The sequence below is a fragment of the Manis javanica genome, chromosome 1 (assembly GCF_040802235.1).
Source record: "Manis javanica isolate MJ-LG chromosome 1, MJ_LKY, whole genome shotgun sequence".
Classification (NCBI taxonomy): domain Eukaryota; kingdom Metazoa; phylum Chordata; class Mammalia; order Pholidota; family Manidae; genus Manis; species Manis javanica.
This window is the reverse complement of record NC_133156.1, coordinates 70,313,247-70,322,158: the sequence shown is the minus strand read 5'-3', so window position 1 is coordinate 70,322,158 and position 8,912 is coordinate 70,313,247. Positions and strand designations below refer to the sequence as shown.

The window sequence follows — 8,912 nt, the reverse complement described above, 5'->3', positions numbered from 1 at the left end:
TATTTATGCTCTAATGTTAGCAGCTTTGGCTCTAAAGTGATATCTTATTCTTGTTTACGTATTTATGATTACTAATGACTCCATGACTTCTCTGATTTGTGCTTGGTACCTCTTGGCTTTAATCTTTTGAAAATGCTTTCTCATATCTTTGCCACATATTTGCATTAGAATTGAACTCTTTTCAAAAGAATTCCTCTATTCCAGTTATTAATTCATAATTGATTTTTGATGTTATGAACATCTATCTCCACCATCTATTAACTACTTATTAATTTTATAAATTGTGCCCTTCTTTAAAAAGAAATCTATCTTGATGTAATTAGATTTATTAATATTTTTTCTTTTGATTTATGTCTTTGCTTTTTTAAAGAAATCTCTAGATAATCTTCTAGATTTTCTTCTATTAACTTTATATTTTTGCCTTTTATATTTAGGTCTGTAATCCATCTAGAATCCATCATTATATGTAGTATTAGCTAGTGTGATTGAATGGATTCTGTTCACTGCTATTACATTTTTTCCCAATAATAGAATTCTATGTCACAGACTTCATGAGACCTCCCAGTAGAATAGGACTCTACATCACTACTCCCATTGATTTTGGTGATGCCCACATGACTTGCTTTGACCAAAGTAATGTGGGGAGATATAAAATGGTGCAAGTTCAAGCAGAGACTTTAAAAGACATCACATATTCCCATTTGCCCCCCTAGCTTTCCTGCTATTCAGCATGAAAACAGCAAGTCCCTAATGACCACTGCTCCTTTCACTTCAGTTTCAGAATAAGAGATGTATCAAGCAACCTTGAATCCAAGCCTATCCAATCTCAGCCAAATCACAGATTGATTATCTAATCCACAGGCAAGAAGTACATGTTACATAACCTGACTAATAGATTCATGAATTCCTTTTTACTTTTCTTCACATAGCGAGCCATTTTTCTGTATGGATGACATGAAAAAGCATAATAAATTAGGAAGGTTCAAAACTATCCTTATATAAAAGGATATAAAAGTACTCCATAATAAAGAGTGATTTTTCAGATGTTAAGCTAATCATGAACATTTTAAGAGAAATTAAAGTTCATATTCACTGCTAAAGCATTGCCACATTTTTCTAATGGGAATGTACTCTGGGGACGTCAAACACATGCACAGTTATCAATAAAGTATACATCCTGAGTATTGAGATCATAATAACTGTGTAATATGTGTTTTGGAAGTTCATCTAAGAAAACCAAAGTTAGATTTACTGACAGATAATCACCTTAATTATAGGACCTATCTGTGTACAGTCATTTTTTGGAGATCTTCTCTCAAACTGTTAGAGAAGTAGACATATTCAGGGAGAGGGAGGGGCTTCTGTTGGATGCTTGCTTACATTCCACACATTCTATACAAGCTGTTCCCATGGGATGTGGAATGAGGGTGCAGATTGGTCAAACCTGGCTGGTTCCAGCACGGACGAGAAGTTGATCCTGACTTAATCCCCAACTACATTACACACTTGTTAACATAGTAAAAAAAATTACGCCTCCCTTCACCATGACAGATCCAAGTGTTAGGCAGAAAAATACATATGAGTGGGTAGAGGGAGAATAAGGCCAGTAAAGCCCATGTCTTCATTGTATCGATTAGATCACATGCCATTGTAAAATTTACTTTAACCTGCTAAAAGGCCCAGTTTATTCTTTAACTTAACCTGTATGTTGTTTTTTCCTTTTCCTCCAGCCCCTAATCAAGGAACTTTGTAACCAGGGCAGTAGACAGGCCTCAGAAGTGTAAATAAACCTACGTGGACAAAGAATGCTGAAGTCCCACACCAACACAGTCACCTAAATAACCCTGTTCTTAAGAAACAACTTCAAAGAATTATGAATCACCTGTATGAATTATGCCTTATGATGACCCTTCCCAAAAAAGCCCTATAAAACCTCAGACCCTATAGCCTTAAATGCGCCTCCTGTCTGAGGTTGCCCACACTCACCCATCTCTGAGTGTGTCACTCTCTCTGTCCTATTTCAGATAAGTAGGGAGGGGCTACTGAGAGCTGTAGTTTGGGCTTGCAAGTTCCTGTCACCTGGGTGACCTGGACAGGACTGCAGCTATATGATCATGCTTTTCAGTAGCCTGCCTCAAAAATCTCTTTTCTTTGCCTTTGGGAAGTTCTCGGAACATAATTTCACGCAATCCAGTGCTCTGTTGCTCCCCCAAATCCCGGGGAGGTAGGGGCTTAATTCTTACACTGTGCAGACCCAAGTGGATGCTGGATACAGGTGACCCTGGCTTTAGGAGCTGGCAAAGGGATTTCCCCTATGCTGAGCGGCAGTTCAATGAGCTTCCCTTTCCTCCCTGCTTTATTCAAGTGAACCTGTCTTTGTCTGCCTTGACTGGCCCACTCCTCCCTTGTGGTGTATACAAATAAAACTTTCACTCTGCTTCACTACAGTATCTCTGTGCTTCAATTCTTTGTTGTGGTGGGGACAAGAATTGAGAAAAATAAACTCGATTCCCCCCAACACAAGAACCAAATATAGTCAGAAAATCTCCCCACCTGACATGAGGGTGGAGCAAGCTGGACCTCCAGGTCCAGCTTTTCCCTTTGTAATCTAACCCCACTTAATGAATATTCAATTCCCTTCATATAGGAAATGTTCTCTCTTATTACCTACATGCAACCCCCTCTGGGTCTACCTGCATCCCAACTCTCAGGTATGTATTGTTTTTTCCAAACTTTAAATCTCCAAATATACTCTTAATGTTCAACAGCTTTTCTGTGTCTGTTCTTGAATTATTTCTCACAAAGAGACCAAGGACCTCTCTCAGGTAGCACCTATATCCAGCTATATAGGTGGCCAAATCATGATTGATGGCCCCAACTTAAACACTTACAAGGGTTTTATTCATTACTCAGCTTATTATTTGAGTCATTTAATATACTCAATGACTTCAGGGATTTTGTTCCCTATTTGGTAGTCATGAAAACATGCACCAGTACTATAGTAGTGTATGGATGGAGGTGATATTATAAAATAACTGCATAATCTTTTCTATCTACTTCTTGTATTTCTTTTTTCCACTTTTCTCCCTTTTCTTCTAAAACTTGTTTCCTTATTTAAATCACAGCACTGAAAATTAGACTAAAGACACTGTTCTTATGTAAGAGATTGCATAAATAAAAATATACAGTATACCTAAGTGAAAAATAATTCTGTTGCTTTCATCCTCAAATATTCCACCCAATGAAGCAAACAACTTAATAAATATCTAATGTATATTTCATTGTAGGGGACCAAATTTCACTACCCAAGGACATGCCTCCTTTGGCATATTGACAATTTTAAAGTGGTCATTTTTAAGAAACAGCAGAGGTAAGAGAAACTAAAAACTGACTAGAAGTCACCCTTTTGTAAAAGACATTTACATTTATAAGGGGAATATCCATTTGTAAGGTTATCTCCCTGATGAAACAGAAAGAGATGATTCGATCTCCAGAAAGTCTTAGCAATGGAGAAGACAATGGCTTAAAGCTACATAACAACCTCACTTCTTTTTCCTGTGCTTTTCTGATATTCCTGATAACCTCCCTTAACTGACTCCCTACCTCCAATATCTTCTTTTGTCTTCCGTTTGTTACACGCAGAAAGACAGAAATGAGCGGGATGGAAAGGAAAAAGGACCCCCAAAGGTGACTCAGGGAGTTGATCAAATAGAGCCAGAAAGCCAGAAATGACTCAAAGAGTTAATCAGATGAAGCCACAGGGTCCAAGAGTGACTCAGGAAATGTCCAGGGTCCACCCAGATAAGAAACATTAGAGGCACAGGCACAGGGTAGCCCCTGTCCCCATTTCACCAATCAGTACAACCCTAGAGAGCTGACAGCTGTCAATCAAGGACCTCTCTGCCCTGCCAAAACCACATAAAAGAAGCCTCAGAATGAGCATCCTCGCCTGCCTCTCTTATCTTAGGCGGGCCCAAGCGATGCCGCGGGAGCGTTTTGGGAGCCAAGAGAGAAGGCTACTCTGTGCAGAGTATATTAAAACTTACTTTGCTTCTTGACTTTGGTCTCTTGTCTCACTATATCTGACTTCCCTGCGACACCGAGAGGAGTCCTTTCCTTCCCAACAAGCTGAAGATGGTATTTAAGGTGACGGCTTCCAGTTCAGAGTTACTCATTTTTCCTGTGTTTTTACCCATGTATATAAGCGGTATACATGTTATTAAACTTTTGTTTGATTTTTCTCCTCTTAAGCTCTGTCTCATGTCAATTTAATTCTTACACCAGCTAGAAGAATCCTGAAGTAGAGGAAAAATTTTCCTCCCCAATGTTATCATATTTGCCTAATAGACCTTACTTTCATTTACATAGAGATCGTCGTTGTCAGTGCAGGAAGAATTATATTTCATCTCTTGATAGACCCACAAAAAACTATTGTAATAATAATGATAATTATCCTTTCCTGGACAGTACATGCCAGGATACTGTACTAAATGTAGTTGTCAGGATAAAGTAGGTCCTGCTATAGTAAAAATTCCTGAAATGTCAAGGACAGTACTATAAAAATATTCTCATTGTAGGCAAAATGGAAGTTTTATGGCCAGGAGTCTTACCTCCCCTGATTCTAGTATCACCCATTGCATACCTAACAGAGCCTACTTGCATACCCGTGGGCAGCAGGATGTTTACTGCCAATAGAGCTCCCACCAGAGCAAACTCAGTCACAGACACACGGGCCCAGCCGAGGGGTGCAGAGGAAACACACAGCGCCTGGGGTAATTGGTTGGGGTCGGCCAGTCACCAGAGTTCCTCCGGTGACGGCCAGGGGAGGGGAGATCACAGTGCACGGGGAGGCGGGAGCCCGGAGAGAGGGGGGAGCAGAGCCCTGTGCTAGGGAGAGGGAGGTACCACGATGCCGCGGGAGCGTTTCGGGAGCCAAGAGAGAAAGCAGGAGGGAGACCCGGGGGCCACAGAGCCCCAGCGCGAGGAAGGAAGAAGAGCCCCGAGCCAGGGAGCAGGAGGGAGCAGAGACGGGGGGACTGCCTGCACCGCTTGGACGCGGCCAGGTGATCGCTATGGGAATAAAACGTGCAAGCAGCCCCTTTTGACCCCCAAATTTCTGTTGTTTTAATTCAGCCTCATGGAATTCATAATGAACTTGCTGGGAACAGGGAACCCCCTCCTTCTGGAGCAACACTCATGTATGAAAATTCAGTGCATGCAGGCAGGGATTCCTCTCCATTTCCTGATGTCCGCCTTCCAGGGTTTCTAGGATTACCAAGGCAGGGCAAGAGAGATAGATGAAAAGGGAAGAAACATACCAATTCTTAAATGCCTCAGACTAGAACTGATACATCATTTCCTCTCACATACCCATTATCCAGAACACAGTCCTGTGGTCCCACATTCACTCTGAATTAGGCTTGTCAGTGTGGTCATCCTGTCTGCCTAAAACTGAAAATGGTCAGCTGAACAATTAGATTTTGCAAGCACTCTCAGACTTTAATTCCAAAATCAAGACTACTTCCCTCACCTGTCATTAACTGAATAATCATTGGACTGTTGGCAAAGTCTTCAAATACAATGTGTTCCCAGAACAGACTAGCTAACTGGCCCAAGCACTTTATGTGACCCAAGTACATTTAGCTCCACCCCAGTTTTTGCTCTCAGGACTTAGGAAGCCTCTCTCCTCCGTGGAGGGCTGCCTTGCCTAGAATTAGAAGCTTACAGTATTCACAAGTTCACTAGCCTTAACCATCCAATGGTGATAGGAATAAATAGAAAAGTTCTAGCAGTCATTATTAGGATAATAATTGTAAAGTATAACGTGAGAAACTTTCATAAAGTCAAAAATTCAGCAAGGAAAATGTTAAGATAGGGCTGAGCAAAAACAGTGATAACAGAGAAGTTAACAGATCACTGAGTTTAAAAAAAGCAGAGACTCTCATCATCCCTAACAACACAGAAACTTGAAGAATTTTCACTCACTCATTTCTCTCTCTCGTCTTGTTTTTTATCATTCTGTTTGTTCTTTTCTCTGGCATGGGCTTTATTCACAATTATATAAAAGTAACAGTGAAATAGTCTCTTGCTTTCAAAAAGCTTAAAAAGATGAATTCAGTCATCAAATTTAGGAAATTTCCTGGACTAATCTTTGTTAAGAGGTAAAAAATAATAAACAAAAAAAGTAAGCATCTCCCTAATTTCTGCTTCCTCATTCTTCCACCCTTACCTTCTTTCTTTCAGACACCCCCTTTTCAACACTTCCACAAAAGCAATCAAATGAATATCAGTCATTGATCTTCCCTTAGTTTGAGGGATAAAACTACAAAATCAGGCCTTAAATCTGAGCTTCAAAAGAAAGCTGGGTCCAGGCAGGCATGTGCCAATCCACTGCACCCTGGATGCTGACGCACCTATATGTCTTGCTATTTTAAGTGACGACATCCAAAGTAATTTCAGCAGCTGATAAAAACCAAATAACTTCCCACAACATTGCCATTAGAGCATTTTATGCTACCGTAAAAGAGGCACTAATTACCACAGGAAGTCAGGGATAGCTTTGTATTTTTCTCTCTAAATGACATAAAACGTTGTTAGCCCTATAGTTAGCATCATTTTGTCATGCATTCTTTCTAGATTTAAATATAGACCATTTCCAAGCTTATTTTGCAAAGCTCATGTTTGTGGTAGCATGAGTGACATATTTACACTATAAGCATTTCTTAAAAATAGATATAAGGAGTTTATTTCAGGCCCAAAACAAAAATGTTCCCTTGTGCTAAACAATCATCAGAGAGTGTTTCATATCCAAATCTCCAATTTTGACTTGATTTTTTTATCAGCAACAATGAGGTTTCCCTGCAAACGGAATTTGCAATGATAAAGCCACAGAATTTGCCTTCCTACTGCAGGCACTACATCTGAACAGAAGAGGAGGAAAGGGTTTCATTTATTGAGTTACTACACAATTGTTGCCTTGAGATTAAGGCCAAGTTTAGATGTTTTAAAATGTACTTTTGCTCTACTGTAGTTTAAAAGTAAATAGTCTGTAAGATCCTTCATGTGAGAATACTTTTAATGAGATCAAAAGGAAAACAAATGAGTACCACATGCGCTTCATAAACATTAACCATAACACTGGCCAATGGGCAAGGTATGTTAAATCATGGACTGAATAGAATCATACTTTGAATATAGTCAATTTTTTCTTCCAGGTGATTTCTAATCCATTTTTCTATTTCAAATCCAAGCTATAATTTGTCAGATTATTATATTTTATCACAGAGCTACATTACTAGTAGGTATTCAATAAATATTAGCATAACAATAATTTGTATGTTGCATTTGTGAAGTTCAATAGATGCAACACAATTGCAAGTGAAAATATATCCTCATATATTTTGAACATAAAGTAATGTAACTTCAAACAGAGTCATTAAATAGCCACTTAATATCATATAATTAGTAATGATTGACACAAGACTTAACAAAATTTCCTCATTCAGAGTCTGGAGATAACACAGCAAAAAAAGTTAAATAAAAGAGCCTTGTCATTACAAATTTAACTATTAGTTGTAATAGTATTGTATAGTCTTTATAAAAGTGTGCTATCCAGCTACAGTAGTCTTAAAAAGAAATAGGGGCGTATAGAAAACAACTTCTCAGTTCATCTCATTAGAAAGAACCTACATGTTGTTATTTCAAAATTTATATCTCAGATACTTTCCTCCAGTATTCTTTAAGGAAGTAGAATAGTGAAAAATAAGTAATATTCATTCATCAAATGCCAGTGATGTGGCAGGCACCGTGCTATTGCTTGGAATACAAATATGAAATGCATTCTCCTTGCCTTTTAAGATCATGTTTTGGGAGTAAGTGGAAAAATATTCACACTATTCCAATTCAATAATATTATTATGAAGTAGGTAGGTAAGAAATGTACAAGAGTCCAAATACTTCTGTCTTAAAGCTTCCACTTGTCCTATCTCATAACAACTTATTTATTTTGTTTTTGAAGGTGTAACAATTACAACAAAGGACATAACTTTTCTGTGAGTTATTTTCATTTTACAAGACAGGCATGAGTTTTAAGCAAGGGAAGAATCTGTGAGAAAACCAAAGGAGAGTGTCAGTATCCCATTCTGTGATATTATATTGCCCACCTCCTCTATTCAACCTGGAATTAAGTAAAAATGGAAGAATCTGCAGGGATTATATATTGATTCTTGTACACTGTGTACTCTACAAAACTACCTGGCAAAATAGTCATGTAAAGGTAAGATCCATCCTACATTCCACAGGCAGAATCAGGCATTCTGGCACCAGGCCTTTTCCATGTGGTTTGTCAAATTCATAGAAGGTTCCTTAGAGACTAATGACAGCCCTAAGATTTAGGGCCCCCATTACTGGGCATGCATGCCATCAGAAGTCTGCCTCTATTAAAGATCCCAGTGCTTGCTTTAGCAACACATAAAAATGAAATGATATAGGGAGATTAACATGGCTCCTGCACAAGAATGGCATGAAAATTTGTCAAGTGCTTCATATTTGTACATTCTGTATTTATGGATCAGAAGAATTGTTAAAATGGCCAAACTACCCAAAAACCATCTACAGATTCAATGCAATCCCATTAAAATACAAAAGGCATTTTTCACAGAAAAAGAAGAAATAATACTAAATTTATGTGGAACTAAAAAAGACCCTAGAAAGCCAAAGCAATTCTAAGGAAAAAAAAAAAAGCTGGAGGTATCATGCATTCTGACTTCAAACTATACTACAAAGCCACAGTAATAAGAGTAGTACACTACTGGCACAAAAATAGACACATGGATCAATGGAACAGAATAGAAAGCCCAGAATTAAGTACCAGCATGTATGGTCAACTAACATTCAGTAGGAGAGCCAACAAT

The 8,912-nt window shown here is 38.5% G+C and overlaps 1 pseudogene; it reads left to right on the top strand.

Moving 5' to 3' along the window:
• The first annotated feature begins 8,452 nt into the window (after window positions 1–8,452).
• Window positions 8,453–8,551, top strand: LOC118971244 (U6 spliceosomal RNA; annotated as a pseudogene).
• Window positions 8,552–8,912: the final 361 nt, after the last annotated feature.